This window comes from Muscardinus avellanarius, assembly GCF_963383645.1.
Source record: "Muscardinus avellanarius genome assembly, chromosome: 1".
Taxonomy (NCBI): Eukaryota; Metazoa; Chordata; class Mammalia; order Rodentia; family Gliridae; genus Muscardinus; species Muscardinus avellanarius.
The window spans coordinates 87,840,120-87,858,458 of NC_137786.1; the positions used below are offsets into that span (position 1 = coordinate 87,840,120).

Sequence of the window (18,339 nt, forward strand, 5' to 3'; positions counted from 1 at the left end):
ACGAGGCTGGCAGTGCCCTGAGCCTGCGCAGTGAGCCCTATCAGGAGCCCTATGGATGATCAGTGATGCAGCACCTCATGCTACCACCAGCCCGCCTATGAGAGGGGCTCTGCAGGTCAGAGACCTAGGGACGTGACAGAGGGCTTCTACGTTCTCTGGGGAGCAGAGCAAGAGAGTAACATAGGACTGGGTTTGAATTACTGCCTTGGAGCTGACTGTCAAGCCTGCTGTGGTGATACCCAGTACCTGGCTGAAAACCAGTGTCCTGGTAACCAGGCAGTAGCTCATAGATAAAGCCTTATATCAAGTAGAGACCAGGGCCCCAGCAAGGTGTATTTATGTTTCATTCTGCATCATTGCAGGTTTGGAGTAAGCCTGGGGCGTGCCTCCTAAGACTGTGCAGGTTGCTGTAGCTGTGGGACTCACATGTGATGCAGCTTGGTGTCAGCCTTTGTGGCCAGAAAGTACTTTCAGTAACATTACCCCAACATCAGTGTAGCATGAAGATTCTTTTAGCTGAATGTAAACCAAGTGTGGTGGTGCAAACTTGTAATTTCAGGATGTGGGTACTGAGGAGGATCATGGTTTGGGAACAGCCTCAGCTATGTAGTGAGGCCCTTTGCAACTCAGTGAGACCATGTTTCAAATCTTGCAACTCAGTGAGATCCTGTTTCAAGTTAAAAAATAAAAACTAAAAAATAGGAATGGTGTGTATCTAGAAGGTAGAATGCCATTGGGTTCCATCACCAGTATTAAAAAAAAAGACAAACCAACACAAAAAATCCTTTAGATGAATATAGGACATGATAGAAATCATGGGCTTGTGCTTGAAATTTGGTGGCATGCTACAGAAATATAACACTGTGTTGATCCCTCCATCCCCCTTCTCCATGTTGGTGCCCCAAAACAGAGTCTCTGGCACAACTTCAGTGCCAGGGAGACTCACGGCCCTAGTCTGTCAGACTTCAAAGCCACTCAGCATCACCTGTGACTGGTTGCAGTGGTCTTGGGCCATGAGGTGGCCTCAGCAGGAAGCAGCCAATAGCATTGTGGCCTTTCGTTCTCCCCCAGTGCTACACTGGCCTCAGCAGTCCTTGGGTTTAAGTAGTGGCCCAGCATGGAGGCATTTGTTGTCACAAGAATGCCATGCCTCTCTGACCTCAGGCAGCACAACTTGAAAGGAGTAACTCTGCTTGGAGAAAGAAATGGGAGGAAGGAATCAAGAAGTGACACAGGAGGTTGGGGATGGTTCCTCAATAGTGAATCTACCTAGAACAGTGGGACTCCTGCAGTGCCCAGTCACAGGCCAGTGACTACAAATGAGACATCCAGGCCTACCCCAGCCCCAGAGAGGGGCTTGTGGACATCTCCCAGATGATGCTGGAAGGCATGCCAACAGCAAATTTGGGATGAACCTGGGTTTGAATCACTGTTATTTAAACAAGGACATCACACAAACCTCAATTCAGGGTGCCATCTGGTCATGAAATAGTAGAAGTGACTATATGCCAAGAGAAACAGGCTGCTTAGAATTTCTGGAAAGACGTTGTGATGCCTCCAGCATTGCTTATTACTCAGAATTGCTTTGATTATTCTGGGTCTTTTGTTTTTCATGTATACATTTTAGGATTCTTTTCTAGTTCTGTGAAGAATATCATTGGAATTCTGTTGCAGATTGCGTTGATTCTGCAGATAATTTTTGGTACAATGGACATTTCTTTCCTTCCTTTTCTGTCTTTTCTTTCTTCTTGTAATGAGGATTGAACCTAGGGGCTTTCTACTTCTGAGCTACACCCTTAGCCCTATTTTATTTTATTTTATTTTATTTTGAAATAGGGTCTAAGTTGCAGAGGACCTCACTCTGTTGCTGAGGCTATCTGTTAACCTACAATCTTCCTGTCTTAGCCACCAAGTACTGGAATTATAAAAGTGCAGTACCAAGGTAATATGACTGTTTTGACAATATTTGTTATATTCATCAAAGAACACAGTTCTTTCCTTTTTTGTTTTCTTCAAAGACTTTACTTAGTGTTCTTTAATTTTCCTAGTAAAGATTGTTTACCTCTTTGATTAAATTAATTCCTAAGTACTTTATTTTTCTAATGCTACTCTGAATGGAACTGTTTTTCTGATCTGTTAGCAGAGTGATAATTGGTGTGTTAAAAAAAATCTATTGATTTGCCAGGCATGGTGGCACATGCTTGTAATCTCCGCATTCGGGAGACAGAGACCTGAGGATTGCAGTTGGTGGACAGCCTCAGCTACTTAGTGAGGCCCTCTGCAATTTAATGAAACACTGTTTCAAAATAAAGAAATAAATAAAAAATAGGACAGGGGGTATAGCTCTGAGGTAGAATGCCCCTGGGTTTCATCCCTAGACCCGCAAAAAACAAAACAAAACAAAACAACAACAACAAAACAAAACAAAACAAAACAAAAACAGAAAAACTATTGATTAGCTGGGCAAAGTGGCACATGCCTGCAATCACAATATTTGGGAAACTGAGACAGGAGGATTGCAAATTTGTGGTCAGCTTCAGCAATTTAGCAAGACCCTCCACAACTTAGAAAAATCCTGTTTCAGAATAAAAAAGAAATAAAAGCTATTGGTGTGTGTGTGTGTGTGTGTGTGTGTGTGTGTGTGTGTGTGTGTTACTGGGGATAGAACCCAGGGGCTTTCTACTTCAAACCTACATGCTCAGCCCTATTTTCATTTACTTATTTTTTTTTAATTTAGAAACAAGGTCTCACTAAGGTGCTGAAAGCCTCACAAAAAACACTATCAGAAGTGTTTCACAAGAAGGTACTTTATTATAATACAATCACCAAAATACTTTTCTGTTCCTTAGGTAAGCGTTGTGTGTGATTTTCCTTTTCTGAAAGTAGGATACAGAAATCACTCTTGGATAATCTTTAGAGGAGCTCCTGTTTACACTCTGACCCTCAGATATTTTGGAATCCTGTTGGTTTAAAGAGAGAAGAGTCAATAGTCAAAAAGGGTTTCATAAAGAATATGGCATGGTGGCACATACCTAGTACTTGGGAGGCTGAAACAAGAGGATCTTAGATTCTGAGAAGTCAATCTTAGCACTTTAGCAAAACTGTTTCAAAGTAAAATGTAAAAAAGGACTGGAAGGTGTACCTCAGATGTAGAATGCCCTGGGATCAATCCTAATTACAAAAAAAATGTTATGCAGATTGTCATAACTATGTTGATGTTAAGAAAGAGACAAACATGGCAAGATGTGAAGATTCCCAGCTTAACATTTCCTTCTACCAGCTATGACCACATTAGGGTCACTCTTCCACAACAGGCCATTAGCTGCTGGGGTGGTAGTGCATGCCTGTAATCCCAGTACTTGAAGACTAAGACAAGAGGATCATAGGTTCAAGTAGTAAGACTCTTGGAAACCTAGATAGACTATGTTTTAAAACAAAAAATAAAATTGGGTTGGGGGATAGGTATAGCTTAGAAGTAGACTATCCCTGGGTTCAATTCCCAGCACCAGGGGGGGAAAATGTCATTAACTAATATGAGTAAAGAGATATTTTTTTCAGTTATTACTTCTTTTAGGAGAAGAAGGAAACATTTTTAAAAATGTTTTTGTTATATAACAATCAGATTTTTATACAACATTTGGAATATATAATTTGGATAAATGTAGACCGAGCCATGAAAAATGTCTAACAAAAGTTCCTTGGAACACATTTTAGCAAGGAAAAAGTTCGTAAATAATTGACACATTTTCTACACTCATATGAAAATATTTCCTCTCATGTAATAGTTATGATTAATACTAAAATATAGTAAAAAGAAGCACAAAAATCATACCAATTTATGTTATCAGGTACTCTATCAATAAAATTTAAAGGAAAGTAAAAATGTAGAGGCATATGATTATGTTGAATTTTATGTCTACTAAAATAAAATGGACAGAAAAATATGTATTGAAAATTGGTAAATTGACCAGAGAAACTTTCTGTAAAAACATCTCTGTGTCAAATCATTGATAAATAAAATTTTAGCTGGGAATAGTAGCCCATGTCTGTAATCCCAGTACTTGGGAGGCAGATTTGAGGCCAGTTTCAGCAACTTATGGAGACCCTATTTCCAAATAAAAAATAAAATAGTTCTGAGAGGGTAGTTTAGAGGTAAAACACCCCTGGGTTGAATTTATACCACCAAAACTAACAAACAAATAAATATAAAATGGAGGTGAAGTTATAGTTCATAAGTAGAACACTCTTGTGTTCAATTCTTAGTAAGACACAATAAATTAATCAACCAATTAATTAAGTTAGGATACAGGAGATTGAACCCAGGGACATTTTATCTCTGAGTTACACTTCCCAGTCCTATTTATTATTATTATTATTAGTATTATTAATTATTATTATTATTTGCAGTACTGGAGATTGAACTCAGAGGCATTCTGCCTTCAAGCTACATCTCCAACTCTTTTACTTTTATTTTGAAACAGGGTCTCACTAAGTTGTGGAGGGCCTCACTAAATAGCTGAGGCTGGCCAGAAACCTGGGATCCTCCTGTCTCAGCCTCCCAACTACTGGGATTACAAGCATATGCCACCACGCCTGGCTCCCAGTCCTATTTTATTTTGAAACATGATCTCACAAAGTTTCTGAGTCTGTTCTTAAACCTGCAATCCTCATGTTTCAGTTTCCCAAGTACTAGAATTACAGGTATATATCACCACAACCAGCTGAATTAAATATAATCTTAACTTTTAAAAGTCTTATAATAAAGTTGGGTATTGTGTTGCATTAATCATAGTACTTGGAAGGTTAAGACATGAGGATTGCATGTTTGAGGACAGCTTTAGCAAGTAATGAGATTCTCAGCAACCTAGCAAGACTCTTTCAACAATAAAAAATAAAATAGGGATGGAGGCATAGCTCAGAGGTAGAATGTCTCTGGGTTCAAACCAGAGTGCCCCACTCCCCACACGACTTTAAACAGACTCTTTTTGGAAGATAAATGTGACATTAATTAAAATTTTTACTTCAGCCAGGCGTGGTGGCACATGCTTATAATCCCAGAATTTGGGAGACTGAGACAAGAGGATCACAGTTTGCAGTGAGCCTCAGGTACTTTGTGAGGCTCTTTGCAACTGAGTGAGACCCTGTTTCAAAATAAAGTATAAAATATTAGGCTGGGGGTATGTCGGAGAGTATGTCGGAGATAAAAGGCCCCTGGGTTCCATCCCCATTAGTACACACACACACACACACACACACACACACACACACACACACACACACAAGAAAAAAATATTTACTTTATGAACTACATTAGAAAATCCTATCCAGTCCTCTCATCTCTTACTCCTGGGTTCAAGTATTAAAAAAAATTTTTTTTGGTGTATGCTTAATTTGTTCAAAAGGAGAAAAAAAGCAACCCAAAAACTTGGTTCCAATTGAAGCCCATTTTAATTTTATTTTGTCATTTTCTTCTTGTTGGAAATAAAAGCCTTAGTAACATTTTTTGGGGAAAAAAATCCAATTATGCGTAGATAAATACTGATGAATAAACATTAGCTGCTGTAATGAAAACTTAAAATATAGACTCTAGGAAACATAGTTAATTCTCCAAAGCTGAAGTCCAGTAACTAATAGGATAACACTGCAGATAGAATTAATCTCTGCATACTTTCCAACTTCCATTTCAACCTTCTTTTCCAAAGTATTACCTTTCTATTGAAAGTAAAAATGTGTATCTCATAATATCTCCTATAAAATTTAAAATAAACAGTATTATTATAATTATTCTAAAATACAACCAAACATGGGATTAAATGAAACACATTCATTTGCTATCCTTATTATTTTAACTACCTTATTATTTTAAATATTATTAACACAATATTCTTTGATAAATTAAAAGTGTTAAGTTCTTACACAGTGAAGATCCAGTTAAAATGTACTCTTTTGCACAATTTTAGGTTTTGCAGTCTTTATAGGTACAGGCTGGACATCAGTCTTTTCCCTTGTCATATAGTTGTAGGTATAAAATCCAATAACACTGAAGATAATGGTGAATCCTTTGCAAAAAATATCTGTATTTTAAAATGCAATGATCATATTATAAATATCTTTTGAATAAAAATAGTTGTGGAAAAATACCACTTACCAAAGAAAAGTATGGTTCATCAGAAATCTTTATTAATTAATTAATTTATTCATTTATTTATAGTGCTAAGAATTGAAACCAGGATCTTAGTTCATCTCTAAAAATATAAATTCTTCAGAGCTGGACATGGTGGGTGGCATATGCTTGTAATACCAGTACTTGGGAAGCTTAGATAAGAGGATCCATAAATTGTAGGAGAGTCTCAGCAAGTAGTGTGACTCTCATCAACCTGGTAAGACCCTGATTCAAAATAATAAATAAATAAATAAATAAATAAATAAATAAATAATAAATAAAACAGGGCTAGGAGTATATCTCAGAGGGAGACTACCCCTGAGTTCAATCCTCAGCACCAAAAAAAAAAAAAATAAATAAATAAATAAATAAATAAATAAAAATAAAAATAAAAATTCCCAAATCTAGAATGTAATTAAACTTTCAGATTTCTTATGCAGATAGTCACCTAGTATGCAAAGTATATTAGTAATCTCTAGAACATCTTTATACTAAAACATAAAAATAAATTATCTTCTCAGAACTTAATTATCTGAGGCGAGTGTGGTGGTGCACACCTGAAATCCCTATACTTGGGAGGCTGAGATGGGAGGATGTCTGGTTCAAGGATAGCCTCAGCAAGTAACAAGTAAGAAGACTGAGGGTTTCACTAGTAAGAATTTTATCATAAGAATTGTAACCTGAGCCGGGCGTGGTGGCGCAGGCTTGTAATCCCCGAGTTTGGGAGGCTGAGACAGGAGGATCGCGAAGGTTCGAAGCCAGCCTCAGCTTAGTTGGACCCTGTTTCCAAATAAAATATTAAATGGGTCTGAGAGTATAGCCTGGAGGTAGAAAGCCTCTGGGTTCCACCCCCAGTACCACACACACACACAAAAAGAATTGTAACCTGTTTTAATAACTTTAGGAATATTTTATCTTTGGAGTGTTTATGAAGTGTTTATCATTTTAGAAAAACAAATATTGTGGGAAATTTGACTTTGTAAGTTTTTTCTTTCATTTTTATGTTTCAAATTTTAAAAAGCTAATACATATTAAGCATTATAAAAAGGTAGTTAAAATTTAGATATAAAGCATCCTGTTGAATTTAAGTAAGCCTACTACTGAGCAGCAGTATCAATTATCTGACAGAAATTTCAAACGATAAAATAAAGAACATTGAGTCTATGTCACTTATAATAATACTTTATATTTAAGGGGAGAATATCATTTTGAAAGAGATAATTATATCTCTTTCAAAATTATTATATCTAAGAAGAAAATAGTAAATAACTATAAAACATTCTCTTTTAGGTTTATTTATTTATTTATTTTGGTATTACAGATTGAACCCAAGGACATTCTACCTCTGAGATATACCCCTTTCCCATATTTTTTAAAAATTTGAAATGGGGTCTTGCTAAGTTTCTGAGGCTGGTCTCAAACCTCAAATCCTCCTGTCTCAGCTTCCGAAGTCCCGGGATTAGAGGGGTGTCCCACTGTCCTCGACAAGATAGCAGGTTTGTGTGTGTTTGGACTGGGGTTAACCCCAGGGGTATTCACCACCAGGACCTTCCAACTTCAGCAAATTACAAGACCCTCAACAAATTAATAAAACCCTATTTCAAAATAAAAATAAGTAAACAAAAAGGGGTGGGGTTTTAACTTGAAGGTAAGTAAGATGGCCCCGGGTTCAATCTCCAGTACCAAAACAAGAAGTGAAACAGAGAAAAAGAGAAAGGAAGGAAGGAAGGAAAGAAGGGAGGGAGGGAGGGAGGGAGGGAGGGAGGAAGGAAGGATGGAAGGAAGAAGCTGGGCGTGGTGGCGCATGCTTGTAATCCCAGTCCTTGGGAGCCTGAGACAGGAAGATCATGGTTCACAAACAGCCACAGCCACTTGGTGAGGCCCCCAGCAACTTAGTGAGACCCTGTTTCAAAATAAAAAATAATAAATAGGCCTGGGGGTGTTGCTCAGTAGAATGACCCTGGGTTCAATCTTCAGCACCATGGAAGAAAGATAGAAGAAAGAAAGAAAGAAAGAAAGAAAGAAAGAAAGAAAGAAAGAAAGAAAGAAAGAAAGAAAGAAAGAAAGAGGGAGAGAAAGAAAGAGAGAAAGAGGGAGAGAAAGGGATGGAGGGAACATAATGCAGTGACTTAAATATTTGCAAAAATTCTATAGTCTTTGTTTCTTAAATATTTCCTATACAACAATATAATCCTCCTTTATGTATCAAAGAATTTATTTGATCATGGTTCAGTACTGTCACACCTTAATATAAATAACAATAAGTTTTTAAAACAATCTTACTTCTCTAACTTTCTACGATATATGCATCACTTACATATTCCTACCATTAGGGCAGCCATTTTTGTCTTGTTGTAGAACCAACAACGTCCTTTGTGTCCACATTCACTAATCTCCCGAAAGGTACAAGATTTATCACCAGATGATTTAAATATTATTGGTCCTGGAATTGCTCCTATAGAATATTCAATGATTATAAATTCTTCATAAAAACACCATATTGGTCAGGATCACAATAATTTCCTTATTCTAAACATATAACTTAAAGACACCAGATATATTACCTATAGTTAATATTGTTAACTACTACAAACAATATTAGCTTTCAAAATATTCTTATTCCGACATGTTACAGATATATTAGTAGTTTGGGATCTCTTTAGAATTTTGTAGATGATGTTATTTTAAAGGTTTCTTGAAATCATTATTGATTTTATACATTTATAAAGAAACATTTATAAAGAAATATTCAATACTGATTTTATGAACATGGTATATCTTCAAAGATAGGTAGTTGTGAAATTTTTGATGACTTGAAAATTGGTTGGTACATATATCTTTTGCGAAGATACTGAGAGAAATCACAGCAGAATATAAATGTATTATCACACTTAAGTTGGGCCCAGACACAGATGTCCTTCTTTGGGGAACAGCTGGGCTACAAAAGAAACATCTACATGCTCTCAGAGACAATAGCTCCTCTTCAAGAGTTTACTTTCTGCTAAAAGTGAGTGAGCCGTCATGCACACATCATCCTAGAGACACAGAATTGACTCCTCAGAACTAATATCTAATGGATGACCACCTTCCTTTAAGAAATTGTCAAGGTCCTTTTGCCTCTTGACTATCTTGATGTAGGTCAGTGATTATTACTTCTTTATATAGTTGCTCCAAGTGAAAGAGGTAGGTCTATCTTTTTACACACCATCATAAACCTTTGTAATGCAAATGCCAAATATATATTGATTTCTCTTTCTACTATAGCTGCCTACCTGTTTCCAATTTAATATAATTCATATGTCAAGAAAAGCTTCTCCTTTTTTCTTTTCTCCACATTTGTCTCCTATAGTTATTTGTACCTCTTGCAGCAGAGGTAGCTTTAAAATCTAAGTAAGGTAACACCTAGACAGTCATATTCTCTTCCCTCACCAATAGTTTTAATCAACCTCTTGAATCAGGATTTCTAATATAGTTATAAGGTGGATTTAAAATACAGATTTTACTATTTAAGAAATGTTTGTCATCTACTTCAAATTATCTGATGATGAATCCCTGCATCATCTAAAAAGAGGATTTATCTACAATATCATATCATTCTACCCTTCCTCATTCAAAAATATGTCATCCTCATTGGCTTCCTTTGTGAGGCAGGAAACTGCCTGTGGGTCTGCTGCTGCTCCGTGTGCTGACCCTTCCATTGCACATCTTCTCTGTCTGTTGGATCACTGCCCAGCATAGAAACTGGCTCTCATTTTTTCCAAGTTAAAAAGGCTAATTTGAATTACACATATTGCTCTAGAATGATTTTTCTGATCCCCATCAGAGCCAGATCTATATCAATATTCTTTTAACATACACATTTCAGTTTGAATACAATCTAGTCTTATTCTTCTCCCTCACTGATAATTTTTAATCTACCTCTTGAATCAGGGATTATATTACAGTTATACTGTGGACTTGAAATGAAGATTTTACTATTTAATAAAGCCCAAAGAAAAGAACACACTACCTCCAATTACACTAGTTTGTTTCTCAGAGTACATACATTTTTTAAAACATAAAATTTGATATCTTTGGAGATGAAACATTTAAAAACACTAGTCTTATTTAGTGACATCCTAAATGTAGAGAAAATGTAAAGTTGTTGTTATTAGTGATTAGAGAAATGTATATACCAGCTTCTCAAACCACATGGGTGAGGAGATGAATAAACTTCAGATCAAATTGTCTTAACTGATCCAATATAATCAGTTCATGGTTTTGTAAAAAGCAATGAACAGTACATTTGGTATTTTCTCTTTACATTAACCGCCTCTTAGATTTTTCAAAGCAGCTCTTTCATTCACTTGTTCTGTGTCATTTTACAGTATAATTTACTTAGAATTCTAAATATATGCATATCAAAGTATACAATTTAATGTAATGAAAATTGTTTAAAAAATCCATACCAAACAGTCTTAAAAAGATAAATGTAAAACCAATCGCCAAAGAATGAAGTTTCTCAGGTGTAACCCTGAAAGAAAATAACAATGAGATTTTTAATCTACCTCATTAACAGTATCATTATCATTAACAATACATAATTAATTCTAGCCTCAAGGTTAAATTTTTTTCCTTGCACCTCAAACATTTGACAGTATTCAGTTTGGCCAATGAAAAGTCTGCAACTCAACAGTTTGGGTGGCTGACAGGAGGTTTGCAGGTTCAAGGACAACCTCAGCAATTTAGTCAGACCCTGTTTCAAGGCTTTAGGTATAGTTTGAAGATAGAATGGTTTCAGTCTCTAGTCACACACACACACACACACACACACACACACACACACACACACACCAAAATTCCTCATGGTTCTTTATTTTTTGCTTATTGTCAACAATTCCAAGCTATTGCTCCTTCCTTTATTCCTTCCTTCCTTCCTTCCTTCCTTTATTCCTTCCTTCCTTTCTTCCTTCCTCCCGGCCTCCTTCCCTCCTCATCTCCTTCCCTTTCTTTCTTTTTTGTGATACTTGGGATGCAATCCAGGAACATTCTACCTCTGAGCTACACTCTCAGGCCTATTTTTTTTTCTTTTATTTTGAAACAGGATATCACTAAGTTGCTGAGGCTGGGCCATAACATGTAATCCTGATAATCCTGTCTCAGCCTCTCAAAAACTGGCATTATAGGCCCGGCACCACCACGCCCCCCTCAATTAGCTGATGCATTTATTTTTATCTTTCTTAATTCTGCCATGCTCATCATTGCTTTAGGATCATTTTAAACAGGCATTTTATTTTGTGGCTCTGGGGGTTGAATCCAAGGGCTTTCTACCACCAAGATACACCTCCAGCCCTATTTTTATTTTTATTTTGAAGCAGGGTCTCACTAGATTAGAGTGTCACTACTTGCTAAAGCTGTCCTCAGCTAAATCTTGCTAAATATTCAGTACTACTGCCTCAGTCTCCCAAACACTGAGATTACAGGGGTACACCACAACAACTGGCTTAAATGGGAAATTTATTTATTTATTTATTTGGTACTGGGAATTAAACTTAGGGGCATTCTCCCTCTGAGCTACATTCCAAGCCCTTTTTTAAAAAATTCATTATTTTCAGATCACTTAGTGAAGCTCTCACTAAATTGTGGAGGACCTCACTAAGTAGCTGAAGCTGGCTATGAACCTACCATCCTCCTGTCTCAGCCTCCCAAGTATCAGGATTACAAATGTATGCCACTACTTCCAGCTTAAATGGGCATTTTAATAAACTCACTGTTTACTGTTTCTTTCATTGTATTAAACTGCAAATAGTGATGTATGGCATGACCAATATTTTCAGAAATAATTGCTTACTTATAAAAATATAACCCATAGAGAGCATTTTGTTCTGTTACACAAAAAGGGAAATAATTCTACCCATGTCAGTTGGGTAAAAATATATCATTTCTTTCTTAACTGCTTACTAATAGGAAAATGTAAAGTAATTAACCAACTCTTAACCAATTATATTATTCATAAAAGTAAGATATATTTTTTATTACAAGCAGGTGGATTAGAGAAGTCAAAAAGTATTGAATTTTAGAAACAAACTTTCATATAAAGCTTTTGACAAAAAGGAGAAATGATGATGAACTACTCATATAGTTAATCTAGAATGCTCACTCTAATCGAATGTTCTCTTATCACTAGTAGTTTTGTTATATATAATATATAATGGTTATTTCTCAGCTGCATATATACTCAAAAATAAAATCATTAGCCGAGCATGGTAGTACACTCTTGTAATCCCAGAATTTGGGAGGCTGAGACAGGAGGATCATAGTTGGTGGGCAGCCCAGCCTCAGCTACTACTTAGTAGGACCCATCACAACTCAGTGAGACCCTGTTTCAAAATAAAGAATAATAATAAAAAAAATTAGGCCAAGCGTAGTGATGCATGCTTGTAATCCCAGCATTCGGGAAGCTGAGACCAGAGAATCAGAGTTCGCAGACAGCCTCAGCTACTTAGTGAGGCCCTCTGCAACTCAGAACTGGTTTCAAAATAAAGAATAAAAAATAGGGCAGGGGGTGTAGCTCGGAGTTTGAATGCCCCTGGGTTCCATTCCCAACCCCACAAAAAGAAAAAAAAAAATAGAGCTCGTGATGTAATTCAGAGGTACATAAATAAATAAATAAATAAAATCTTAAGTATTTACACATCTTTAGTTTTATATCAACCATCTTTGTGATTAAATTTGTTGAAATTTTAGTGACTTTCAGAATTTTTAATATCAATTAAATAAACTTAAATATAATAATTATATAAAACACAATATTAATGAAACCTACTGTTTCACATAAAATTGAATACCTCTTTAAAAATTTTATCTAAGTAAACCTATAATTAATTTGTTTAAGGATTTTATGAAGTAAACAAAATTAGTAGGTACTCTTTCAAAATATAAAAGGAAATTTTCACCATCTTTTATATAAATCTTATTTTTTTTATCTGCTGGGTGTATTTTCCTTTTCCTTTCCTTTTTCTTTTTTCTTTTTTTCTCTTTTCTTTTTTTTTTTTTTTTTGTAGGAATGGAGATTGAATCCAGTGGCACTATCCCTCTGAGCTACACTCCCAGCCCTTTTTTTGTTTGTTGTGAAACAGGATTTCAATAGGTTGATGAGTGTCTTACTACATGCTGAGGCTGTCCTTGAGCCTACAATCCTGTCTCAGCCGACCATATACTGGATTACAAGCATGAGCTACCACACCCGGCCTGTATCTTTCTTACATGCCATCAATATTTATGTGGAAAAAAGTTTAAATGACAATGTAAATATAGACTAGGGAATAATAGAAGTGGAAAAGGGAACAGAGAGGAGACAAGGGGAGAGGACAAGAATGAATATTAGGGAGAATGGATTTGAACAAAGTATTATTCTTTATTTTTTATATTTTTGTGGTACTGGGGGTAGAACCCAGGGGCTTTTCTACCTCCAGGCTTTACTCCCAGAAGTATTTTATTCTTTATTTGAAAACAGGGTCTCACTATTGCTGAGAGCCTCACTAAGTAGCTGAGGCTGGTTTCAAACCTGTGTGATCCTCCTGTCTCAGCCTCCCAAGTGCTAGAATTACAAGTTTGCGCCGTCACGCCCAGTGGAACAAAGCATTATGTGTACATGTTTGGAAATGTCATAGAGAAACCCTGTATAATTAATTAATAATTACAGTGGAAAATTGAAAAAGACCTGAACCTTTCATCAAACCACCAAAATTTCTGATTGAATTACAGGGAGCAATCCCTATTCCAGCTATAAGGTCAGTGTCAGTTGATCCAGGTGTCCAGACCCCAGATGCTGTCTCACTCCCACCACCTCCCGGTGCCTCAAAGGAAACATCAGGAATCAAGAAATTTGTATCCAAGGCCTAAAAGATTTTTAATCAAGATGATGAATGCTGATATGGATGTAACTGATGCTGAAGATTAGGTGGAAATAGAAGAAAAATATGGCTTATTAATCAAGTGCTGCAACTCCAACACACACTTGAAGATCTCTCTGCAAGAGTAGATGAAGCTAAGGAAGAAAATCTGAAACTAAAATCACAAAAAATGTTCTTGGATAATACATAGAAACCTCATGTCTGCTTCTAGTATGTTTCAAACAACATATGAAAAAAGCAGAAGAAAGAAGATTGATTTCTCCTCTGTTTTGTGGAATGGCTGCCCTTTTTTCATTAAAACTTGGATAAATTTAAAATTGCAGTACCTTTGTTTGAGGATTTATTGACTATTGATGAAGATAAGGTCAGATCTAGGCAAAAGTAACTGCTAACAGGAGACGTCCATGAGTTTGTGTATTATGTTAGTCTTTGAATATGTGTGAATGTCTTAGGCTTTTTAATTAGAACCGCATATGTTTATGAGAATAGAAGATGAATATTTTATCAAATTTGCCTTGATATATGGGCTCAGCACTATTTTTATTGTAGTTTTAGTAAGAAATACAAGAAAATAGGCGCAATGTTGTACAAAAGTGACTCAAATCATCATGTACTGAATGAACTGCTATTTGTAACCTATGAACTGCTTCATGAATTTGAATTATTTTTCTATTTTACTTCCCCCAAAGAGGAAAAAAATGGTTTCATAATTACAATTTTTAAAATTTTTATAATATCAAAATTCTCATTTTCAAGAGTCTATTTTTGAATTTCTATTTTACTTGATCTACTTGTTTATTTATGCTAAGCCCCCCTTTTTTTGGTGGTACTGGGGTTCCTTGAAGCCCTTTTACCTCTGGGCTACACTCCCAGACCTATTTTTATATTTTTATTTGGAAACAGGGTCTCTTAAGCTAGAGCGGCTGGCTTCGAACCTGTGCGATCCTCCTGTCTCTGCCTCCCAAGTGCGGGGATTACAAGCATGCACCACCAAGCCCGGCTATGCTAAGCCACTTTTAACTATTATCATATTTAATATTAAATATTCTAACTCTTCTGTCACTCTTTTGTAGGCTTATAGAATTAAACTTATTAAGTCATGTTGATTGATATATCTTTTTAGGCTGCATCTATCTATCTATGTATCGATGTATCTATCTATCTATCTATCTATCTATATATGTGTGTGTTTATTGGTATACTAAAGTCTCACTTCATAATGTGGATCATGTTGACAATGGAACACTGTAACTTATATCTGAAAAGCTAAAAATTGTATATATTTAGGCAGTACTATGTGCTATTTCAATACATGTACACTGTTAGTTTTAGGTTATAGTTAACTAAATGTACCTTCTACCTACTTTATGCAACTAAACTAGTGAAAAGGGAATTATACATATTCATAAATTTAGACAAAGTAGCAATTTTTTCCTCTGCAATATAACATTTTTTCCACATTGCTGCCATTGGAACACAGAGAAAATGTTTTAATAATCTAAAATATTTTAAAATGCATCTTTTTATTAAATGAATAATGATTATGAATAAAATACTCTTACTTGAATGTGATCAGCTTGATTGGCACACCACAAAAACTAGAAAAAATCATTCCACAAAACATAAAAGAAAAAAATAATGGTAATGTGTGGCAATTCATATTACATTTCCCAGGTCTGGCATCTATAAAATCATTGTCCTCATCCGCAGTGGTTAATCCAGATTTAATACAGGAACAATGGTAATATGCCTATGAAATATGAAAATGAAAAACAATGCCTCAGCAATATAGCCATGAAACAAACCCTCATACTATAGAATAAAAAGTAAATCAGTAACTCTAGGGAGATTTGTCAGTTCTATTAATTAATTTCTATATGATAAACCTACAATTTATCTGGTTTTAGTGGTACATGCTGTGATCCTAGTACTTAGGAGCCTGACAGCCTCAGCAAGTAGTGGGACTCTCACCAACCTAGAGACACTTTGATTCCAAATAAATATATTCAGGTTGCAGGTGTAGCTTGAAGGTAGAATGCCTCTGGGTTTAATCCCCAGTACCACAAAAAAGAAAAAAAATTACCATTAATTATTTGGAAATGACACACTAATGATAAATCTAAAGTGTATTGCCTGAAAAAAGAATTTATGTGTTATTGTTAAATAATTTTAGACAATTATATATAGTGTTATTATAGAGTTATGTGTCACTTCTTGTTATTTTTATTTATTTGTAATGGTTGCTTTGATCCTAATTTTATGTCTTCAATGAGATTTATTCTTTTCTAAGCTCTCTTGGTTGCTGTTGTTTTTTTAAAACTATTCTTCCTTGGTAATTAGGTAGACATTCAAATGTTGGAGGAATTCAGAACTCAAACATCTAGGACTCCTTTAAATATCTTCTGCAATTCTGGTTTAGTTGAATTCCTTTAGTTTAGTCTTATTTTAAAATGTTTTTTTTCCTTTTGATTCTGAAGGATAGCATTCCAAGTTAGCAATCTTGGTTTGTAGTTATTTTCTTTCAGGGCCTTCCTGGACTTGCGGTGTCTGCTAAGTAATTAGCTGTTATCATAAGCTGGGAATGATGGTGCCCACCTGTAATCTCAGTACCTGGTCGGCTAAGACAGGAAGAGTGCAAGTTTGAGTACAGTCTGAGCAAGTAGTGAGATTCTCATCAACCCAACAGGACCTTGTTTGTTTGTTTGTTTGTTTTTGGTGGTACTGGGGTTCCTGGAAGCCCTTCTACCTCTGGGCTACACTCCCAGACCTATTTTTACATTTTTTTTTTTTATATTTGGAAACAGGGTCTCCTAAGCCAGCGCGCGTGGCTGGCTTCGAACCTTGCGTGATCCTCCTGTCTCTGCCTCCCAATCGCGGGGATTACAAGCGTGAGCCACCACTCCAGGCTGGAGCCTGTTTTAAAATAAAAAATAGAGCTGGGCATGTAACTTTGAGGTAGAATGTTTCTGGGTTAAATTCCCAGTAACACACAAACACACACACACACACACACACACACACACACACACACACACACATTAGCTGTTACCATGATTGTTTTTCCTATATATATGAACTAATCTATCTCTCTTGACATTTTTGTACTTTTTCTTTGTTCTGGGTTTTCATCTCTTAATTGTAATATGTTGTAGAGAAGCTCTGTTATATTCTTATCTATTCTGAGTTTTGAGTGCCTCCAGCTTCTGGATGTCCACCTAATTTCCAAGTTTCAGGACATTTTCTGCTATTATTGGAATGAATTGGTTATCAATGCCACCTGTTTAATGCCTATGAACCTTAACTACAATAACAATGGTAACTTAAGAGCAAACCACTTATCAACATATATTTAAAAAGACATACTAATAATGTCTACAATTTTACTCACCAATGAGAAAAGTGAATAAGAAATATAGAAGAGGCAGAAAAACATTAATCATAATTAATTATATTGGAAAAAGTGGGAAAAGAACAAAGAGTAGGAGAGTATTGCTAATGAAATAACAATTCTAAAACATTGTTCTACCCATGCTAAGGTGTGTGAAATAGAGACATTCTTGTTAGGGCTTTGTTTTAGAATCTCTCAACTATAGTAAGTTATGGTGGTACACACTTATAATCTCAGTACTTGGGAGGATGAGACAAGAGGATCATAGGTTCGAGGCCAGCCTCAGAGATTTAGGGAGGCCCTCTGAAACTTAGTGAGACCTTGTTCAAATATTTTTTAAAAAGGGCTGGGGGTATAGCTCAGAGGCAGGATGCCCCTGGGTTCATTCCCCAGTAAAACAAACACACACACACACACACACACACACACACCACACACATGCATGAACATCCTTCAACTGTGAGGGTGTTTGTAGGACATGTTGATACACTATTTGTTCTCAGCTCTGACACGATCTAGTCAAACTTACGAGGGGCCTGTGCAAGCTGAGCTCTGCACTTTCCTGCATGCCCCCAAGTGTTGAGTGCCATCCATTTCAGAGCAATATTTGTCCTGAATATCAATGTGTTCTTGTATCCAGGGATGGAGTGTGGTTCTGGCAGGAACTGTTGTCCAACAACTCTCACCCCCTCGCTTGAGGTACAATCCAGATTGCACCACAGTTCTCTTTCAGATAGCCTCCATCTCTGTGCAGCAGGAGTGTTTGAGAAGTTCCTCAGCCAGTAGATTCTATAGACATATCTGAGCATGGGAGGAAATGGCTGAGCCTGTGATGGATGCTGGAAAGTGGTATCTTTTAATCAGACCCAAATCCAACACACTCAGCTCCTTGT

General features: G+C 36.1%; 1 pseudogene across 1 annotated transcript; it reads left to right on the forward strand.

Moving 5' to 3' along the window:
* Positions 1 to 14,063: 14,063 nt before the first annotated feature.
* Positions 14,064 to 14,405, forward strand: LOC308271816 (short coiled-coil protein B-like; annotated as a pseudogene). Its single transcript has one exon. The product of its transcript is annotated as a short coiled-coil protein B-like (transcript).
* The last annotated feature ends 3,934 nt before the right edge of the window (positions 14,406 to 18,339 follow it).